Raw genomic sequence first — 21224 nt, 5'->3', positions numbered from 1 at the left:
TTTAATGTTTTATTTTTATATGTTGGAAGCCAATAAATAATAATAATAATAATAATAATAATAATAATAATAATAATAATAATAATAATAATAATAATAAATAATAATAATAATAATAATAATAATAATAATAATAATAATAATGGATGAGCTCCCGTTGCTCGGTCCCTGCTCCTGCCAACCTAGCAGTTTGAAAGCATGTCAAAGTGCAAGTAGATAAATAGGTACCGCTCCAGAAGGAAGGTAAACGGCATTTCCATGTGCTGCTCTGGTTCGCCAGAAGTGGCTTAGTCATGCTGGCCACATGACCCGGAAGTTGTACGCTGGCTCCCTCGGCCAATAAAGCGAGATGAGCGCTGCAACCCCAGAGTCGGTCACAACTGGACCTAATGGTCAGGGGTCCATTTACCTTTACCTATTTTCATCAGAGAAATGTTAGAGGGTATGCTATCATCATCATCATCATCTTCATATATATTTATATTCTGCCTGTCTTCCAAGCTGGGATTCAAGGCAGCTTACAACATTCAAAAACATAAAATACAAAGGAATAAAAGCGAACTAGTTAAAAGCAATCATTAAAATACATCAGAACACATTTAGAACCAGCATTTAAGATGCAGTTTGCTCTGACCGCAGCAGCATCTGGCACTTTAGTTTCCAAAGGTCTCTCTGAGCAGGAAAGTCTTGGCCTGCCAGAGGAAGGAAAGCAAAGAGGGAGCCAGTCTGGCCTCTCTTGGGAGGGAATCCCACAATCTGGGAGCAGCCGCAGAAAAGGCTCCCTCTTGTGTCACCACCAACTCTGCCTCTGGTGTTGAATGGACTGAGAGAAGGTGTTCACCCTCGGATTGAAGCACCCGGGTTGGTTTGCATAGGGAGACACAATCTTTCAGCTAGTCTGGGCCCAAGCCACACAGGACTTTTATCGGTCATAACCAGAACTTTGAATTGTGTCTGGAAATGGACAGGTAGCCAGTTTTAACTGAGGAGTAACCTGCTCCCTGTAACCAGCCCCAGTTAGGAGTCTGGCCCCAGCATTCTGTACCAGCTGATGCTTCTGCACACTTCTCAAAGGCAGCCCCACCAAGAGCACATTACAGGAGTCCAGCCGGGATGTAACTCAGGAATGAGCCACTGTCGCCAGATCAGACATCTCAAGGAACGGGCAAGGTGCCACACAAGATGTAACTTTGCAAACACACTCCTGGCCAACACCGAAACTGGGTTCAGGGCAGAATCCAGCAGTACTCCCAAACTGCGATCCTGTGCATGGAGAGTCTCTACGGCCAAAAATCTTCAAGGGCTACATTCCCTGAGATTCCCCAGCCCTAGTATAGAGCCCAATCAGGATGAATGCCATGTCAACACGGACAAAGAGCCTGCAATCCAAAATTCAAAACAGGGACAACAGAGGGTGAGTGTTGCTTCTGTTTTCATGGGAAGCACTTCAAATGAGCCAATCAAGGGAATTTGCAGAAGTACAGGAGATGCTCACAAGTGCAGATTTTCATTTATTTTTTTAAAAAAGTGTTATCCAAAAATATACATATACGTTGCTAAAAGTTTTACCGTGAAATGGAACAGGTTAAAGAATTTATAGCAAATTGGGCACAGGGTATAGGAAAACAGTATTCAAATGCAAATCTCAGAACATCTATGATTAGAAGGAAATGTGCTCTCACTCTCTTTCCTTTAGGCATGAATAGTAGCGAAAACTGTTTTAATGGGATGGTCAGATAGCATCTCACTTTTAGCGATGATGAGTAAAATCAACAAGGACCACCAGGGTTAGGACAAGATATTTTGCTGTTGGAAGCAAAGGGGAAAGAAGGTCCAATTAAATGTACAGAACCTGACCAAACTGGCCCCTGAATCTGAATGACAATGCGAAACCATCTTTTGGGATGAGTGAACATGTCAATTTGAGTTTATCTCAGTTCCTCATTTTACCAGTATTTAGTTCTTCACATGGCTGCATCAGTCTGCAATCCCCCCCACCCCACCCTTTAAAGGGCCCTCAGGAAATCTTGCCAGCATAGATCAGATGGTAGAGCATGAGACTCTTAATCTCAGGGTTGTGGGTTCGAGCCCCATGTTGGGCAAAAGATTCTTGCACAGCAGGGGGTTGGACTAGATGATTCTCGTGGTCCCTTCCAACTTCATGATTCTAGAGCACATATCTCGTATTGCACACATTTTTTTGTATGCAGTTTTGCTTGATACATACACACCTTGGTAAGTTATTCTCTCCTAATGCACTGAATATGTGGTTTTCACTAATAAATTCATATTATGCACACTTTGCCCTGATATGCACATGGTATCCAGTGCAGAACTGCATTGCAAAATTCAGAGATGTGTGAATCTTGAAGGGTAGATGTGCTGCGTTTTGCACGCTTTCAACACAAAATGAGAATTTATACGATATACGATATCTTTATTGTCATTGTCCCATGCAGAACAATGAAATTGAAAAACTACATAAAACATTCAGAAACCCCTAAAAACTCCAAAACCCCATTTTAAAATACACTATACTATAGAGACCCCTTATGCTGCGGCAGGAGGCAGCAATGTAAGAGCCTGCTAGATCAGGCAATGGCCTTAATAATAATAATAATAATAATAATAATAATAATAATAATAATAAAATTTTATTTATATCCTGCCCTCCCCAGCTGAAGCCAGGCTCAGAGCGGCTAACAACAGTAAAATAACACATCATTCTAAAGTCAATTCATTATAAAATCAGTTCAAATCAAATTGATGGCAACCATTGGGCTAGAGTTCCGTGAAGAATTACCAAAGGAGGGGGTCAGGCTGTGCCTTGGCCAAAGGCCTGGTGGAACAGCTCTGTCTTGCAGGCCCTGTGGAAAGATGTCAAGTCCCTTCCTGGTCCAGCATCCTGTTCTCACAATGCACAACTAGATCCTTGTGGGAAAGCCTTGAGCGGGAGCTGAGCACAAGGGCCTTCTCCCTTCCTGTGGTCTCCAGCAACTGGTATTCAGAAGCATTTCTGCCTCCGACTGCAGAGGCAGAGCACAGTCATCATGGCTAGGAGCCATTGGTATCCATGAGATCCTTTCTGGCTCCACAAGCCAGATAAAAATCCATGGGCCAACTTTGACAGGTGGGCAAGACAACCCACCTGCTAATCAGCTGATGGGGAAGGGAGAAAGATGTGATTTGCCAGCCCTTAACTGGTGCTTCTCAAAGCGCTGAGCACAGGTCTAGCCAAAGGACTTCTTCTCTCCTTCTCTCATTTTGCAAACATTGGCTGCTGTGCCCTCTTCCCAGCAATGTACTCTGACTTTGAAACTGTGTGTCCAAAACCTGAGTTAAACACACACAAACTTAAATGTTCAGAAGCCCAGGACCAGCTCACCTATCAAAACGCCCCTGACTAGTTCCTATCTTGCGTTAACGCAGGCTGTGCAACATTCATTTGTTCTGAAACAAAACCGTTGCAAGTAACAGATTATAAAAGAAAAACAACAGCTCCAGCTTGCAGCTTGGCTTGGCTTCGTTCAAGAAAGCGGATCAGATTCCTAGCAGGCTGTTGGGGACTCAACAAGTCCTCCTCTTCACTTTCATTTTTCAGATGCTTGCTTTCTGCATCTTTCTGGTAACTTTCCAGCTGCCTAGGAAGGAATAAATGTCTTCAGCACACGGCAAGCACCAAGGAGTCTCAGAGAATGTGCGCTTAAGGAGGTCTGTAATGAGATGGTGGATGCCGAGGGAGAAATGCTATCTGGCCGGCCTTTGCTCAGATTAAAACGGAACATTGCCCTTGGTAAATGATAAAAGGTTTTGCTGTGCATAGAACACCTTAACCCTCAAGATGCGGGGCAGGCAGAGAGCGGTAATGTCCAGCCCAGGCCAGGGGCCTGATCTGGTCCTCCAAACAAGTTTCCCCATCTCCCCAGGGATTGAACCTGGGACCTTCTGCATGCAAAGCAGATGCTGTACCACTGAGCCAAGGCCCTCCTGCCCTCACCCCAAGTTCATCGTTGAATTTGCAAGGATCAAGTCCCTACAGAGACCCTATACCTGCAAAGCAAAGCGGCCCATTCATGCAGACAGCCTAGGAGAAGGGCATCAGAGTTGTGCCACACTCCCTCTGCTGGCTTCCCTCAGCACACAGAGACACATTGGCAAGGAACAGCACCATAGCCTATCCAGTAGCCCAACTGGGAAGCAGCCAGTCCAAGGAGACCAACGACTAGAGCTGTGGTGTTCCCAGGTTGCAGGGGCTCGAAACCCCAGTACTATTTCTGCAGAAGGGTCCCAGTCTCCAGTGGCCTGGCACTGCCCAATCAGCATGAAAGGGGAGCTTTTTAGCCACTGAAAAGAGGTCTTCTCACCCTTTGGGCTGAGTGGAGCCAATCCGAGGGAAAGGAGAATCCTGAGGATTGACTCCTAGGGTCACTCTGGAGAAGGCACATATGGGAAGAATCCTGGGGAAGAGTTGTTCCATGTGCTCCAAAGCTAAGCCTTTAGGACCACCAAAAACACCAGATGTTAAGGAAACGGCATGCATGTTGTGTTACATAAAATGGAACTTCAAGGAAAAGCACAACTGAAGTCACTTTGAAAGGTGAAACTGGAATCTTCCAAGCATCAGCTTCAGACAATTCTTTATGAATGTGATATGTTTCAACTGTTTTTAATTCTGAATCTTAAATTGCCGCAACCCACCCTGGGACCTCCTGTTGAAGGGCAGGTAACAACAGCAGCACAATGCTGATAATATAGTGTCTTAGAACATCAGGCTTCATGTGTTCTGGACATAGCCAGGAGACGAAACCACCCACTTCCCGCCTAAGGCACACACCCCGGAAGGCTGCACATGAGGGAATATAATCCAAAGGTATATTGAGACCCCCACCCCACAGAACCAGGGGAGCTGCTCATTTATCCAGAGTATCTATTCTGATCTATGCACATCTGTGAACTCAGGAAAACCTGTGTGCTTGCAGTAGGTCTGCGACGGCAACTCTCTTCTCCCCATAGCATGACCCCTTAACCCAAATAGAAATACCACATGGCCCCATTAATTCCAGCCCGTCAACTGTCTCTGCTCTTCTTTGCTTAAGGGAAAGGTCAGACCGCAGTGGTAGAGCCCACAATTCGCAGAATGTGGAAGGTCTCAGCCGCAATCCCACACGTTTCCATGAGAAGTCACAGGAAGGAGGCAAGCAGGAAAGAGCTCTGAGAATCTAGAGCCCAACAGCCAGGCAAGGTAGACCACATTGAGCTAGGAGGCTGACCTGTTTATCAGGCCCTTTGTTCCTATGGGGCAGTCACTCTGCCTCAGCCTAACCTACCGCACAGGGTTGTTGTGTACAGCTATATGTATGCCACCCTCTGCTTTTGGAGGCAAACCATAGCTCAGCGGCAGAGGCCAGCTAGCAAGTGGTTCCTGGTTTAATCCCCGATATATCCAGGTAGTTCAGTGTCTGAAACGCTGGAGAGCAGCTGCCAGTCAGTGTAGACAACACTGAACTCAATGGACCAATCATCTGACTGGGTTATGAAGCATCTACCCATGTTCTTATACAAGGCAGGAATATTAAGGAATCAGAACCAAGATCCCTGCAGCATGGCTTAATTTCCTACTGCACCAGGAAGGTGAGCAAGGGACCCAGCCGAGGAAGGTGCCTGCCAGCAAAGGGCTCGCGAATCGTGAGATCCTGATTATCATCAGAATTTTAGATCGCCCAGCAAAGATGCACAGACCTACCCCCCATCACTCCCTCTTTCAGCAGCCCGCAGATGTCTCGACTTGCCCTTCATCTTGGGGGTGTACAAATTTCAATTGAACTTCTTCTTTTTTAATCTCAGAGGATCCATCAAGAGATAAGATTTCCCTCTGTGAATCTCAAAGAGGTATCTATCGATTTTCTTGTCCCACAAAAGTAGAGGAGCAATCAAGAGTGTTGTGGGGTGTGTGTAGTGGGGTGTTTTTTTAGGGCTGGTCACCTGTTCTTCCAAAGTCAAACAGGCCCAAGGAATTAGCATTTCTCAGAGGGCAGCTGCTATATTAATTGATCAAGTGCTCCTTGAAAGGTCTGGGACAGAAACTCTTCTCTCTCCCCCCCCCCCACCTTCTTTCTCTCACACACATCCAGGCATCTTGGCAGCCGACCAGGACATTGTCATCCCAACACAATGCCATTTGCCTTGATGAGGCCCCGTTCGATCAGCCTCGCGCGTCACTTTGTTCGGTGAGGTGGCGCGATTCGAGGAAAAGGGTCAGGAGCCGGCTACCCTAAACTGGCAGAGCCAAGTCTGATTACGTCCTTGCAGGTCTTAAAGCTCCCTGCGACCCACCGGAGCAGAGAAAATCTGGCTCAAGAGAGAAATCCAGCTTGGACCAATTTCACACATGCTGTTTTAAAGCACTTCTGAGCCCCTCTCTTGCAATTGATGTGCTGGTGTTAAAGAGAGAAATGCTTCCTTTAAATAAAATGTACCTGTCACTAGGTTTTAAAGTCAACAGAGGGCAATTTAACCTTCCTGGCATTTTTTTGCGTCCCGCTGAGGAACAGATGCATTCTATCTGAAGCGCATTTTAGGGCTACCTCCACACTATTTGCTGCTGCTATTATTATTATTATTATTATTATTATTATTATTATTATTATTATTATATATCCCGGACCAGGATTCAAGGAGGCTTACACAAATTAAAACAGCACAGATAAAATACAAAAAGCTACTGTGCATATAAAACGGGGAATGTAACTCTGCTCCATAAAGGAACTTGCTAGTGCAAGTTAGGAAGGATATTAATAAACAATATATCCTCTCCTGCCATCCTGAACATTCCCACATCCTTGATAACCCTCTCCTCCATGAATTTGTCCAATTCTCTTTCCAAAGCCATTCAAGTTGGTGATATTCACTTCCTCCTGCGGGAGGGAGTTCCATAGTTTAGCTCTGCCCTGCACGAGAAACCACTGTTGTCTGTCCTGATTCTTCCAATATTCCGCTTCATTGGATGTCCAGGAGTTCTGGTGTTACGAGAGAGGGAGAAAACCTTCCCTCTGCCCATTTTCTCCAGGCCACACAAAATTTTGTAAGCTTCCGTCCTGTCTCCATTTACTCTTCTTTTCCCTAAACTAAAAATCCCTCAAAGCTGCAACCGAAATTGCAGTATACAAATATTTATAGATAGATAAATAGATATACGAACATCTGGAAGGCCAAAAGTTCTGTATCCCGACCTGCATAGTCTGAGAAGTAAACCAAAGTCTGCAACGTCTACTTAATTTCCCCCTTTTTTTAAAAAAAAGGTAAAGTTCATAAGATCTGAGATAGTTTGGCAGATTTCGCTAATGAGCACACACTGTCACGGAAAGGAAGATCTCAGCAGAACTCACTTCTTCAGCTCCAGCTTGGGTTGCCAAGTGCTTCGCCCAGAAAGGGCACAGTGCCACACCTCTAAAGGTGTGCCAAAGGATCTGGAGGGTTTGCAGCTGCCGTGCCTCCTTCCTGTTCCTTTACATCACCTCTTCTCCCAGTATTTTGCCCAAGATTGTGTGGGGCACAATCTTGTTGACAACCTCATATTATTAGTATACAGTGATACCTCGGGTTAAGAACTTAATTCGTTCTGGAGGTCCGTTCTTACCCTGAAACTATTCTTAACCAGAGGTACCACTTTAGCTAATGGGGCCTCCCACTGCCACCATGCAATTTCTGTTCTCATCCTGAAGCAAAGTTCTTAACCTGAGGTACCATTTCTGGGTTAGCGGAGTCTGTAACCTGAAGCATCTGTAACCCGAGGTACCACTGTATATATATATTTTAAAAAGAAGTGTTGCAGGTTCGTAAGTTCAGAGCATTTAAATGTGGAAGGACTGTTTTTTCAGGAGGGGTTACACTCAATCAATAACAGCATCTTCCAGCCTGAGGGGCACATTTCATTCTGGGCAACCACCCAGGAGTCACATTCCAACAGTGGGTGGGGCAGATTTGAAATCATTTAAGCACAGGGAATTTGTTTCCGGCTCTTTATTTTAATTGCCATTTTTAATATATATTTGAAATTGCATAATTGTCTTTATTGCTGGTGTTTTTATTCCGAAATGGCTTTGAGATATTTCATGAGTTCAGTACTTCATTATGACGATCACAGCTCAGCCACTAAATTATAGTAAAATGGAAACAATTTGCAAGGCCAGCAGAAGACTATTAAAAATCAGCAGTGCAGCAAAAGAAAAAACAAAAACCTAGGATGTGTGTGTGTGTGTGTGTGTGTGTGTGTGTGTGTGTGCTCTGTTGCTGCATGCTTCCAGCCACACTTAGGATGGATTACTGAGCAGCAGGATAGTTAGTAAAGAGGTTTAACCACCCAGCTCCTACATAGCAATGCTTGCTAATGCACAAAACATTGCTACTCTGGTAGTAATTTCATTCGCAGCATCTAACAGGAAGGAGGAGGTGTAAAACTCAGGCCAGTTGTCTCTCTGCTCTTACTGGGAAGGGTGACCATCTAAGTCCTACTCAGAATAGAGCTCTTTGAAATTAATAGACCCAACTTTGTTGTGCCCAATGATTTCAACGGGTCCACTCTGCGCAGGACGAACGTGAGATACAACCCATTAAGGCTGTGGCTTTCAACCAGTGTGCCGTGGCACCCTGGGGTGCCTTGAATGATAGTCAGGTGAGTAAGGGGCTGGCTTTGGCCAGTCTCCATTGGGCCACTAAGGCTGGGAGCATCCTCTTCCCAGGCCTGTGTGGGACGGTTAGAGGAGGTCCCTCTTTTTAGGGGGTGGGGGGCAGCTCAAAGACCAGGGGAGGACTCCTAAGGTGAGGAGGGGAGAGGAGAGGAGGCTGAGGGAACTCTCCACAAAAGAGGGTGTTTGAAAAGGGGTGAGGAGCTGCTGGCTCTGCAGGCAATGGGTGATATAACTGAGCTTTTCAGGCTAAGAGCACATTTCCCTACAGGGGAACAGCAGAAAGAATGTAGTTGGTCATGGGAGCTGTGGACTCAAAAAAGGTTGAAAACCTCTGCATTATGGACATAAGAGCCCTGGTGGATTAGGCCAATGGCCCCTCTGGTCCAGAATCCTGTTCTCACAGTGGCCACCAAGGAAATCCCTCGAGCAGGATCCGAGCACAAGACTCCCTCTCCCTTCCTGCCATTTCTAGCATTCAGAAGCGTCGCTGCCTCTTACCGTGGGGCCAGAGAACAGCGTATGTGGCCAGTAACCATTGAGAGCCTTACCCTCCACGAAACCCATTGTTTCTGTGTGATATGCTAGTTCTTAAAGACCTTTATTTTCCCCACACGCTTTTATGCCTCTTTGTCGAGTGCGCTCTTAAGAGACTAAGTGTGAAGATGCCTGAAGCCAACGGTATTGGCTATCCGAGCCTATAGCGCGATGGAGCTCTCGGGGAATTCCTAGGGAACGCCAGGGGCGTCGTTTAATTTTTAACCAAGCCCCACGTGCTCTGCAGGCCAGACCGCGGTTATTTCCCTTTCCATGCCAATGGCTGCTTATTTAGGAAGTCGCTTCAAATCAAGTCAAATGAAATCCACAGCCTTGCCTCCAGTGGTGGCTGTCGCGCACTGGGACTGGCAGGGAGGCCCACAGTAGGTGGCGACAGAGCGAACTAATTCCAGCCTTGTCCCTCGCCTTCCTCCCTGCTGAGTTCTGCCAGAGCAACACAGAGACTCAGGAGGAGGAGGAGGAAGTTGGCAGGCTGTGCCAACCACTGGGCTGGTTGAAGGGAAAAGGTACGCTGGTGAGAGCTGGCTGGAGGGCACACTGATGCTGGTGGGGCAGTGCCCCATTCACCCTTCTGGATCAGTCTTCCACTGACTGCTCCTGAATAAGGAGGCGCCATGTACTGTCACGGTCCGGTTCACGGGCAATCGAAGTCCCGGCAGGGGATGTCAGGACCAGGGGCAGGATGGCGGGGTGGGAGCAGGAACAGGGGTCTAGAAGCCAGGAGTCAGGAAGCCAAGAGTCCGAGGGTCAGAAAGCAAGGAGTCATGAAGTCAAGGGTCCAAGGATCAAGAAATAAGGAGTCACGAAGTGAGGGGACCGAGGATCAAGAAGCAGGGAGTCAAGAAGCTGAGGTTCAAGGAAGCAAGAAGCCAAACGCAGCAAGGCAGGAAATGTGTTGCTGTGGCAAAGAGCCGAAGGGAAATGCTGACCTTATATCCCTTCCCGGCTCTTGCCACCAGGTGCTGTGAGTTACCAATCAGCCTCACCTGTGAGGCCGCGGCTTGCATCTTCAGAACAAACTTAGGAAGGCCCCAGTCCTGCAAAGTCCTATTGGTCAGAGGGCCTGGCTCCTGCACACACACCTGACATGTACCCACTGTCAGGGACTGAAGTGAAGGAGAAATGGCAGAGGTCTCTCCACCCCCCCCCCTTCTCCTGTAGCTTCCAGAGAGTAGGAAGGCAGTTACAGCAGGGCTTTGAGGAAGATAACAGCTCAGAGACAGGTGAACAGCCGAGTTATGCTGTGTTAGGAGAAGGGGGAGGGCAGGCAGAGACAAGTCTCTGGACAGCATAACCGACCCCCCTTCTCCCAAAACACGGCGTTTGTTAAGGGTGTAAGAACAAATAGCGCAGAGACAGTTGTCCATGGACAGACGTCGTAGAAGCAGGTGTTGTTGCTATAGGGGGAGGAGCTCAGTGTGAGCAACTCCATTATGGAGGAATCACCAGAATTCTTTGTCTTTTACCGCAATGACTGAATAAATCATACGTAAGAACTTTCTTGTTTCCTCCCTGCCTCCTGGTGCCATCGGGGGTCAGGGGAGAGGATTCCTCAAGCCTAACACCACCAGGAACAATTGCTGTTGATAGTTCTGGCTACAAATTCTGCACCAAGAGAAGCAGGATTCTGCAATCCTTGGGGACTAGCCTCTTCCCGTAGGAATTGTCCACACTATTCCTGTTGTGTGGACAGGGAAGCTGTCTGGAGCTTCCTCCTCCCCTTAAAATGTTGGGTTTTGTTTTACTACCTCCTTTTTAAAGCTGCGGGATTCAAGGATTGAAACGGGGACCTCCTATCCCTGAGCTACAGTTGACACATAGCAGTTTGCTCATGCCAAGTTCTCTCTCCCAAAGCAGCACATGATCCCACAGAGACAACCAGCCTTACACTCATAGGAATCTCTTTGCACAACTGCAGGAGGGTTCTGGTTGTTTTAGGCTCTCATGTATGGGCTAGCCACTCCGGACAGTTTACAAAGCTCAAAAGCCCACCTGCCCAAGATAAATGATACAAAACAACCGGCAGGTGTTAGGGGGTGCCTAGCAGATTGGGACGGATCCTGAACTGAAGCAGGACACTTCAGAAAGGCTTGCAGGATCTCTCTGAAACGACCCAAACTGAAGTGGGAACCTCCAGAGCGGTTTGTGGTGCTGCGGAGATTCGGAGGTAAAAAAAAACACCACAGGCAACATGATTGCCAAACCTTCTGCCCAAGCTGGCCATATATGGAAAATGCCAGAGAGGGGAGGGGGAGGGAGAAAAGTCTTGGGACTGACAGGTCTAGCTTCGAATCAGATTTTAGGTCCCGGCTTCCATCCCCAACAGCATCTCCCGGTAGGGTTGGGAAAGCCCCCTGCCTGAAACCCTGGAGAGCGACTGCCAGTTAGTGTAGGCCAGGGTTTCCCAAACTGGGGTCTCCAGCTGTTTTTGGACTACAACTCCCATCCGCCCTGAATTGCCATCCAACAGCAGCTCGAGACCTAAATTTGGGAAACCCTCCTAATCTAGATGGACCAATGGACTGACTCAGTTTAAGGCACCCTCCCCCATTCCTAAATTTTTGCAGGTCTCTCTAAGCAGCACATTTCTCAGCTGCAAGGACACCACCCAAAAAGACCAGCAATGTGTCTATCCTGGCAGAGACATCACAGGTACACAGGAAGCTTGCCTTATGCAGTGTCCAACCAGCTTAGCATTGCTCTTCAGATAAATTTCCAGCCCTACCTGGAGATTGGAACAGGAACCTTCTGCATGCAAGGTAGATGGCTCTACGTGGTCTCTGCCATGGGAGCATATTCACCCAGTGCTTTTCCAGCTGCCCTGGCTCCCGGTGGAGTACAGGGTCAGATTTAAGGTGCTGGTTTTGACTTTTAAAGCCCTTCATGGCCTAGGACCCTCATACCTATGGGACCGCCTCTCCTGGTATGCCCCATGGAGGACCTTAAGGTCCATAAACAGCAACACCCTAGAGGTCCTGGGCCCTAAGGAAGTTAGATTAGCCTCAGCCAGAGCCAGGGCCTTTTCAACACTGGCTCTGGCCTGGTGCAACGCTCTGCCTCATAAGACCAGGGCCCTGCAGGATCTGATTTCTTTCTGCAGGGCCTGTAAGACAGAGTTGTTCTGCCTGGCCTTTGGCTTAGAATCAATTTGATTCCCTCCCCCTCTTTCTTTTTTCCTTTCTCCTCCTGTGAAGAGGCTGCATCTTAATGTTTTAATGTTGCATTTTAATCTTGCTTTTTAAGTTGTATTTTAATCAACTTGTCTTTATTATTGGTTGTTAGCTGCCCTGAGCCTGGTCTTGGCTGGGGAGGGTGGGGTATAAATAAAATTTATTATTATTTTTACCACTGAGCAGCATGATCAACGCTTCTCTGGAGAAAGAGTGGGAGGGTCCTGGAGACTCCCTGAAATATGTGGAACAAAGGAGAACCTCCTGTTTTGGATGGAATTCCCCATTCCTCATTCCACAGGCAAACTCTCCAACAGCCCATCCTCAGAGATCTGAAAAGCAGCGATTTCACTTTGCAGCGCCAGCAGTGATCCTCACACCAATATCACACCCCGCCCTGTCGACAGCTCTCAAAAAAGGCGCACCGGCTGGCTGTGTGCAGGCATGTCCCTCGGACAGCATCTCTGGCATCCAGGGATGAAGAACACGAGAAGCACCAGCAAGACATCTGGATGCCTGCATCTTGGGACCATTTGGATTTTGGAAACCAGACAGCTGGGCCAGTGCTGGGAACCTTGCCTGCAATTATCACAATCGTATTTAATATGCAGAGCAGGGGAACCTGAGCATGAGGTCCGGCCTGCCTGTGGATAGCAAGAGGAGCAAAGGGGGTGGCAGAAAAGAGAGAGGGAAAGAAAGAAGGGAGGGCACTCACTTTTAGAAACACAGAATCAGCCTGATATCGAGCTGGAGGCTTGGTCCATCTAGCTCTGTTGCCAGCACTGACTGGCAGCTGCACCCCATGGTTTAAGGGGGGGGCATTCCTAGACTTTCCTGGAGAAGGCAAGGATTGAACTTCTGCATGCACAGCAAGTTCTCTCCCACTTAGTTATGACTCCTTCCCTAAAAATGAAGTTGCTAGTCCTCACCGTTCTGAATTAAAGGCTGGTTTAATTAGGAACATAGGAAGGTGCCTTATACTGAGTCAGATCCTTGGTCCTTCTAGCTCAGTATTGTCTAATAATAATAATAATAATAAATTTTATTTATATCCCGCCCTCCCCAGCCGAAGCCGGGCTCAGGGCGGCTAACAACAATAAAACAATATAAAAGTATAACATAAACAACACTCTAAAATCATTCATTGTAAAATTAATTAATTCAGGCCACTGGCAACCATTGGGCCAGAGCTCCGCGAAGATTGCCGAGGGAGGGAGTCAGGCTGTGCCCTGGCCAAAGGCCTGGCGGAACAACTCTGTCTTGCAGGCCCTGCGGAAAGATGTCAAGTCCCGCAGGGCCCTGGTCTCTTGTGACAGAGTGTTCCACCAGATCGGAGCCACAGCCGAAAAAGCCCTGGCTCTAGTTGAGGCCAGCCTAACCTCTCTGTGGCCTGGGACCTTCAAGATGTTTTTATTTGAAGACCGTAAGTTTCTCTGTGGGGCATACCAGGAGAGGCGGTCCCGTAGGTACGTAGGCGGTCTAGACTGGCTAGCAGTGGCAGTCCAGGTTTTAAGTCAGGAATCATAGTTGGAAGGGACCCCATGGGTCATCTAGTCCAACCCCCTGCAATGCAGGAATCTCAGCTAAAGCATCCGTGACAGGTGGCCATTCAACCTCTGCTTTAAAACCTCCGAGGAAGGAAAGTCCACAACCTCCGGGGTCTCTTTCTATCCTACCTAGAGATGCCAGCGAATGAAACTGGGACGTTCAGCATGCAAAACAGGTGTTCTCTCATTAAGCTAGGGTCCAATGACAAAGACGCCCCCTGCTCAAAAAAATAAATAAAAATCTCTTTCTCTTTCTCATACCCAGGTGCTTTAAAGAAATCTTCAGCATCCCCCATTTTCCTCTGCTGGTTCAGAACGATGGCAAATGGTTCACCTATGAAAAGAGCTGCCAAACCCAGATGATGCAAGGAGACCAGCCCCCGAGACCCTGAATCCAGGCCATTTAGGCTTTAAAGACCAGCAATTTAAACAGAGAAAGGAAGCACACCCTGCGCATCAGGAACATAGAACAGAGAAATCTGCCTTATATTAGACCATTAGCCCATCTAAGCCAGTATTGTCTACACTGACCAGCAGCAACTCTCCAGGCAGGGGACATTCCCAGCCCTATCTGGAGACACTGGGGATTGAACCTGGAATCTTCTACACATCTGTCAAATGAGCTATGGCCCTTCCTCTTTGTTTCTTGCCCCAGTCCCACCAAGCACAGGCACGCAGCCTGGCCCAAGATGGAATGCCTGATGGAACACAGGCCCTGGCAGGAAGCGGATTCCCCACCTGAAATATCAGCACACATTCCCCATCCCTGATGGTGCACCAAAAGGTGGGCTTTGAAGTGGCATTTGAAGCTCCTAAGCAAAACTGATAAATTGTAGGAGGCAGATCAAGGTGCAAAGCTGGAGAAGGGCCAGATTTGCACGCAAGCTAAATGACAGCATGGAGCAGAGGCAGAGGATGCTTAGTTACAACATGAGGTTTAACTCGGCTTCTCACGTATCTACTGGAACATACGCAAATGTGCATAAGAACAGCCCGACGCATCAGGCCAATGGCCCACCGAGTCCAGCATCCTGTTCTCAGAGTAGCTGAACAGATGCCTGCAAGCCAGACCTCAGCACAACAGCATTCTGCTCCCCTGCAGTTCCCAAAACAACAACAAACCAACCTATGGTCACGTAAAGCATCCTCAATAAAGACATGTCAGTTCATGCATAAGTTCCATCCGTGTAATGGTGTCTATTCCACCTGTCTGTTCATAAAGTCCAAACATGAAAGGTTGTTACAGTTCCACAAAATCCTTTCACGGAGTCTGGACAAGGACTTCCGGAATATTGGCCTTGTTTCGCCGTCCTGGGCTTCATCAGTAGTTAAAGCACTAAGTAATGCAAATAAATACAATATCATGATCTCACATCTTACAGCAACAATAATATCAAACAATAAATAACTGTACGTACCATATGTGATATTACAAGACAGTGGATCTTATGGCATAGTAGTAGCTGTCGTAAGCAGCAACTGTTACAAAGTAGGGTTATATGGACAAGCACAAACTGACTAGAGAATGATCTGATCCACTGGGTCTTCTGCTTTGTTCGTTTGTTGAACTTTATGAGTTACTTCTGTTGAAATTTGATACAATGAATAGTATTCCTTATTTATCTAAGAACACAGTCAGTTACATCCCCAGCAATTCCCAGCAACTGGTTTTCAGAGGCATACTGTACTGCCTTTGACAGCAGTAAAACACACCCACCATGTCTAGTAGCCATGGGCAGCCTCATCCTCCATGGGTTTGTCTTATCTCCTTTTTAAGACATCCAGGTTGGTGGCCATCCAGTGGCAGAGAGTTCCACTGTGCACTGCACGAAAAAGTCCTTTCTGTCCTGATTCTCCCAACCAGAGCTTTCCAAACTGTGTGCTGTGACACGTTAGTGTGTCAGCTGCAGTGTGCAGGTGCGTTCCTCCCGGGGCTGGAAAAGCGTTAGTTAAACCACAGAGCCTAGGACTTGCCGATCAGGTTGGTGGTTCGAATCCCCGCGACGGGGTGAGCTCCCGTTGCTCGGTCCCTGCTCCTGCCAACCTAGCAGTTTGAAAGCATGCCAAAGTGCAAGTAGATAAATAGGTACCGCTCTGGCGGGAAGGTAAATTGTGTTTCCGTGCGCTGCTCTGGTTCGCCAGAAATGGCTTAGTCATGCTGGCCACATGACCCAGAAGCTGTACACCGGCTCCCTTGGCCAATAAAGCGAGATGAGCGCCGCAACCCTAGAGTCGGCCACCACTGGACCTAATGGTCAGGGGTACCCTTTACCCCTTTAACCTCCTGCTTGCTAGTAAAACTGTGTTGCGAAATTATGCACGTCTAAAAAGTGTGTCAACAACATGAAAAGTTTGGAAAGCTCTGCTCCCAGCGTTCAACTGTCCACGAGTTCTCATGTTAGGAGAGAGGGAGGGGAAAAACCTTTCTCTTTCCGCTTTCTCCATCATTAAAAAAATTCTATCTTGTCTCCTTTTCTCTAAGAAGTCCCAAATGCTTCGGCCCTTCCTTGTAGGGGTGTTATTCCATCCCTTCAATCATTTCTTTGCCTGGGGGGAGAACGAACAGCCCCCCAAGTTGGGCATCCCTGTGTTAAGTGTAGGTTGGAAACACAAGATCGCCCAGACCCGCCTCTGCCTCACAGAATCGCAGACTTGTAGAGGTGGAAAGGACCACGAGGGTCATCAAGTCCAGCCCCCTGCAACACAGAAATCTTTCACCAAATATGGGACTCGAACCCGGGACCCCGGGATTAAGAGTCTCGTGCTCTACCGCCTGAGCTACCCACCCTTTACATTACAACCAATTCTCCTCCCACGACCTCCCATTGCTGCTGCTACTTTGCTTGTTTCTCAGCAAACCACGTTGCTCCTGATGTGAATCACAGCTGTTCCTTTCCCCCTGCCTAAGAGTCGCTCTCTCTCCTTAACAACAACACCCCCACTAGGCGGGTTTTAATCCCACCAGCAAAAAAAAAGAGTTCTCTAAAGTCCCCGGGGAATCTATAGAAATGGAAACCACACTCCCCTGCTAGGCCGGCTCAAGCATTTTGAGTACATAAGGTAGGAAAGGGTAAGTCACTAGCTGCCTGCATAGGCCACATTCACAGAGAGAGATCAGGAGCCCCACCTTTTCCTGTAGAGAAGAAAAACTAAGAGATAGGGCACAGAGGCTTCCTACAGTTTGCAGAACAAAGGAATCTGGCTTATAGCAGTGTGGGGAATCTCAAAAACCCAAGGCAGCCCTGTTTATCTTTTCTATGTATTCCCTGCATTTCATAGAACTGTAGAATCGGATGGGGTACCAAGGGTCATCTAGTCCAACCCCCACAATGCAGGAATCACAACCAAATCATCCCTGACAAGTGGCCATCCAACCTGTGTTTTTAAAAAAACTCCAGTGAAGGCAGTGCTGTAGCTATGGGGGGTGTTGCCCCGGGTGAAGCCTCCAGAGGGCGCCATTGAGGCTCCCAGCCTGTGTGTGTTTGTACATAAATGTGGGGTGCCAAACTGGGTCCTTGACCCAGCAAAACAAGGCCTTGTTTCGCCCCTGATGAAGGAGAGCCTCACTTTCCATGGTGCCCCGATCCACTGCAGAACAACTCTTACCATCAGAAACTTCTTCCTAACATTTAGTTGGAATCTCCTTTTCTGTCATTTGAATCCTATGTGTAAAGGGAATTGGGGGTTGCTTGTGCGTAGAGGGTGCGGATGCTCTAGGCAACGTTCCCTGGCTAAACCTTTCCCTGGCTGGACAGCCTTTACTCCGTGGCTGTGTCAGTCACTGGCAGAATCCGTCAGTGGGTGTTTCCTGAACTTCTTCCAACATAAAAACTCCTTGACACCAAGTCTCCGCCTAGACTCCCTGCGCAGAAGTCTTCAGCGCAGAGTGGGCATGGCCAGCGGAGGTCCTGGACTCTCCCCGCTGGTCTCTGTGGAAGAGTCCTGGAGCCCTCTCTCCGAAGTCCTTCCCTGCTCCCCTTCCTCCCAGGTGTCACGCTGATTTCCTTCCCCAAGGGAAGTGTTCTCTCTCCCTCTGCTGGCCCCTTCTCCCACATCGTCGGAGAGCCTTACCTCCACTCTTGGCTCCGATGGCAGTTTCCTGACACTATGGTTGGGGTCTTCCCTTCTGGAGCAGCAGAAAAACAAGCTTGCTCCATCTTCCGTGTGACAGCCCTTCAGATATTTGAAGATGGACATAATACCTGTCTTCTCAGTCCTCTTCCCCATGCTAAGCATAACCCGCTCCCTCAGCTGTTCCTCAAAAAGCTTGTTTTCCAGGCAAATATAACCCCGCCTTTTTCTCCAAGGAGCTCAAGGTGGTGTACATCGTCCTCCCGCTCCCCATTTTATCCCTACAACAACCCTGTGAGGTAGGTTAAGCTGAGAGAGGGAGTGACAGGCCCTAAGTCAGCCAGCGAGCTTCATGGCTCTGTGGGGATTCAAACCCTCCCAGGTCCTGCTCCGACACAAAGCCAGGGTTTCCCAAACTTGGGTCTCCAGCTGTTTATGGACCACAATTCCCATCATCCCCAACCACTGGTCTTGCTAGCTAGGAATCATGAGAGTTGTAGTCCAAAAACAGGCCCAAGTTTGGGAAACCCTGCTCTAACTGCTACACCAAACTGGCTCTGTACACTCACCCTATCTGGCCTGCAATACATTCCCTGAACCACGCCCCCTCCCCACGGGCCACACCCCTCTCCACAAGCCACACCCCTGGATATTTTTGCCTGGTTGGAATGTGTCCTTGAACTCTGGCAACGACTCCTGCTTGCCTTTAGAGGGGGATAGAGAGGGGGCACAAGTGTGTGTAGAAACTAACCCACCTCAGAAAGGTACAGCTTACATTTGTCGCTCCGCCCACCTGGACACACGTCCCCTCCGGCCAGCAGCATGTGGAATGTGGCCCTCAGACTGGAAAGGTTTCCCCATCCCCAGTGTGCGGGGCTGCAGTTTTAGCCATATTCCGTGAGATGATCCAACGGGTACATGCTTACATTGGACTTCATCATATTGACCATGGGCTTACTCCTGAGTAAACATGCATAGGGCTACGCTGTGAATAACATGCACCGAAGTCAGCCGCTGCCACAGAAGCCGAGGCCTTTCCAGCAAATTGCAGGCAGGAAAAACAGAATACTCAAGAGAGCACAGAGCAGGGCTGGTGGGAGACACGGCCTGCGCCAGTCAGAGATGTCCAGAGCCTCACATCCAGCCCTGTGGGGAAGGGGAGGACACACACATGGGAGGGACACCATTGCTAAGGGCTCCCTAAAAGAGAAAAACTTCCAAGACGGAAGGGAGCACCCTTCGATCCAGAAATTGTGCTCCCACACTACCTGCACACTATACTTTTAAGAGAGGGGACGTGGGTGGCGCTGTGGTCTAAACCACTGAGTCTCTTGGGCTTGCCAATCAGAAGGTCGGCGGTTCGAATCCCCATGATGGGGTGAGCTCTTTCCCAGATTCTGCCAACTTAGAAGTTCGAGAGCATGCCAGTGCAAGTAGATAAATAGGTATCACTGCGGCAGGAAAGTAAACGGTGTTTCTGTGCGCTCTGGTTTCCATCACGGTGTTCCATTGCACCAGAAGCAGTTTAGTCCTGCTGGCCACATGACCCAGAAAGCTGTCTGTGGACAAATGTCGGCTCCATCGGTCTGAAAGCGAGATGAGCGCTGCAACCTCATAGTTGCCTTTGACTGGACTTGACCATCCAGGGGTCCTTTACCTTATACTTTTAAGAGCACATTCAAAGCACATGCCCCTCAAAGAATTCTGGGCACTGTTGCTTTCCCCTCATGGAGTTCCAATTCCCAGCAACCTTTAGCAAACCACAGCACTCACAATTCTTTGAGAGGGCAAAAGAAATGTGATTCTATTATGCTTCATAGTTTGCACACAGCCTTAGAAACGAGCAGCCATATAGCACTGCAGACGTGGATTTAACGCAAGCCTGCCCCCCCGCTTTGCAAACTAAATCCATTACCAGGAAGGTCCAGGAACCCAAATCTCTCCCCCCACAAAAATAATCTTTTATTGGGCTATTTGGAAGCGGGGGATAAAAGCTTCCCGCCCCCTTCTCTCAGACAATTTAGCCCTATTTGATCCTCGGCCCGCCCCCCAGGGAAAAAGCGAGGAATGATGTGGGGGGCGTTCAAAGCTGGGTTGCTATGGGAAGCCAGCGCGCACGCAGACAGCTCTCTGCCCCTTCCCCCGTCCTCCTCCTCCCACCCCCACCTAAAATTCCGAGTCGACGGTCGAGATCCTCGGACCTAGGAACGAAAGGGGGCGTGCAATCGCAACCCCCTCACCCCCACGCAAACACTTTCCCTTTCGCGCGAGGCGCACGTGCTATATTTGGAAAGCCGCTAGCCCGACCGGCGGCGGCACCTCTGCGCAGCTTCCCGTCGAGAGACAGGAGGAGATCCCCGACCGCCCTCCCCGCGCAGGAAGCTGGAGGGGTAGAGGAGAGGGGACGCCCCCTCGGAGGAGGGAAGTAGGCAGGCGCCAGGGCTGTCCCGGGGCCAAGAATCCGTCCCTCTTTCTCCCCTACCCTTGAGCCACCCCTTCGCCTCCCCTCCCCTCGAGCCAGCCCCCTCCCCCCCGCCCCCAGTCACTCGCCTGCCTGGCTCCCGTCTGTCTGCCTCTGTCCTCTCGCTCCGACGGCAGGTCGCCCGCAAGGGCGGCGGGAAGCGCGCAAGCCCCGAAGGCTGTGCGCTCTCTCGCTCCCCCCGACGGCGAGCCTTTGCGCACGGCAGAGCGTCTTCGCCGCCGCTTCTCTCCGTTGGCTGCCGACGCCTCCCCCTTCCTTTGCCCTCTCGCGGCCTCGGCCTCCGCGGGCGGCTTCTTCTCGCGCTTCCCAGGAGAGGCGACGTGACCTTTCCGCCCGGGGCGCTCGTTGGAGGGCGCTGGAGTCCGACGGCTGCGCGGAGAGCCCAGAGAACCTTTTTAAAGGAAGAGGGGTGCGTGGCGGTAGTTGAGGGTCGGACTCTGCCCAGGCCGCCTGCTCCGTCTCTCAGCCCGGATTCCAACAGGTGGCCCAACTCCGTGGGATGTGCATCAAATGTTAGTCCCACTCACAGTAGGGCGCGCGTGTGTGTCATTCCCTACAGGCAGCTCCGCGGGATGCTTCAGTATTAATCCTACTCAGCGCAGAGTGAATGGCTGTGGCTAGCAGATCCATTCATTTCAACGGGTCTACTCTTGAGTAGGACAGGCCTGGAATAATAATAATAATAATAATAATAATAATAATAATAATAATA

General features: G+C 49.0%; 1 protein-coding gene across 2 annotated transcripts in view; it reads right to left on the bottom strand.

Annotated features, from left to right (window-relative positions):
* NOS1 (nitric oxide synthase 1) overlaps positions 1 to 20861 on the bottom strand; it is a 180807-nt gene extending 159946 nt beyond the window's left edge. Inside the window, exon 1 of one of the 2 annotated variants that reach the window (XM_083478442.1) lies at positions 20581 to 20861. The gene's annotated coding sequence lies outside the window, so the exon portion shown is untranslated. The remainder of the gene's footprint in view (positions 1 to 20580) is intronic. The other variant, XM_083478441.1, reaches the window with a different exon arrangement.
* Between the last annotated feature and the right edge of the window lie 363 nt (positions 20862 to 21224).

The sequence above is a fragment of the Podarcis liolepis genome (assembly GCF_965112155.1).
Source record: "Podarcis liolepis genome assembly, chromosome: 15".
Lineage (NCBI taxonomy): Eukaryota > Metazoa > Chordata > Lepidosauria > Squamata > Lacertidae > Podarcis > Podarcis liolepis.
The sequence above is the reverse complement of the archived record's forward strand: the minus strand, read 5'-3'. Positions and strand labels throughout refer to the sequence as shown.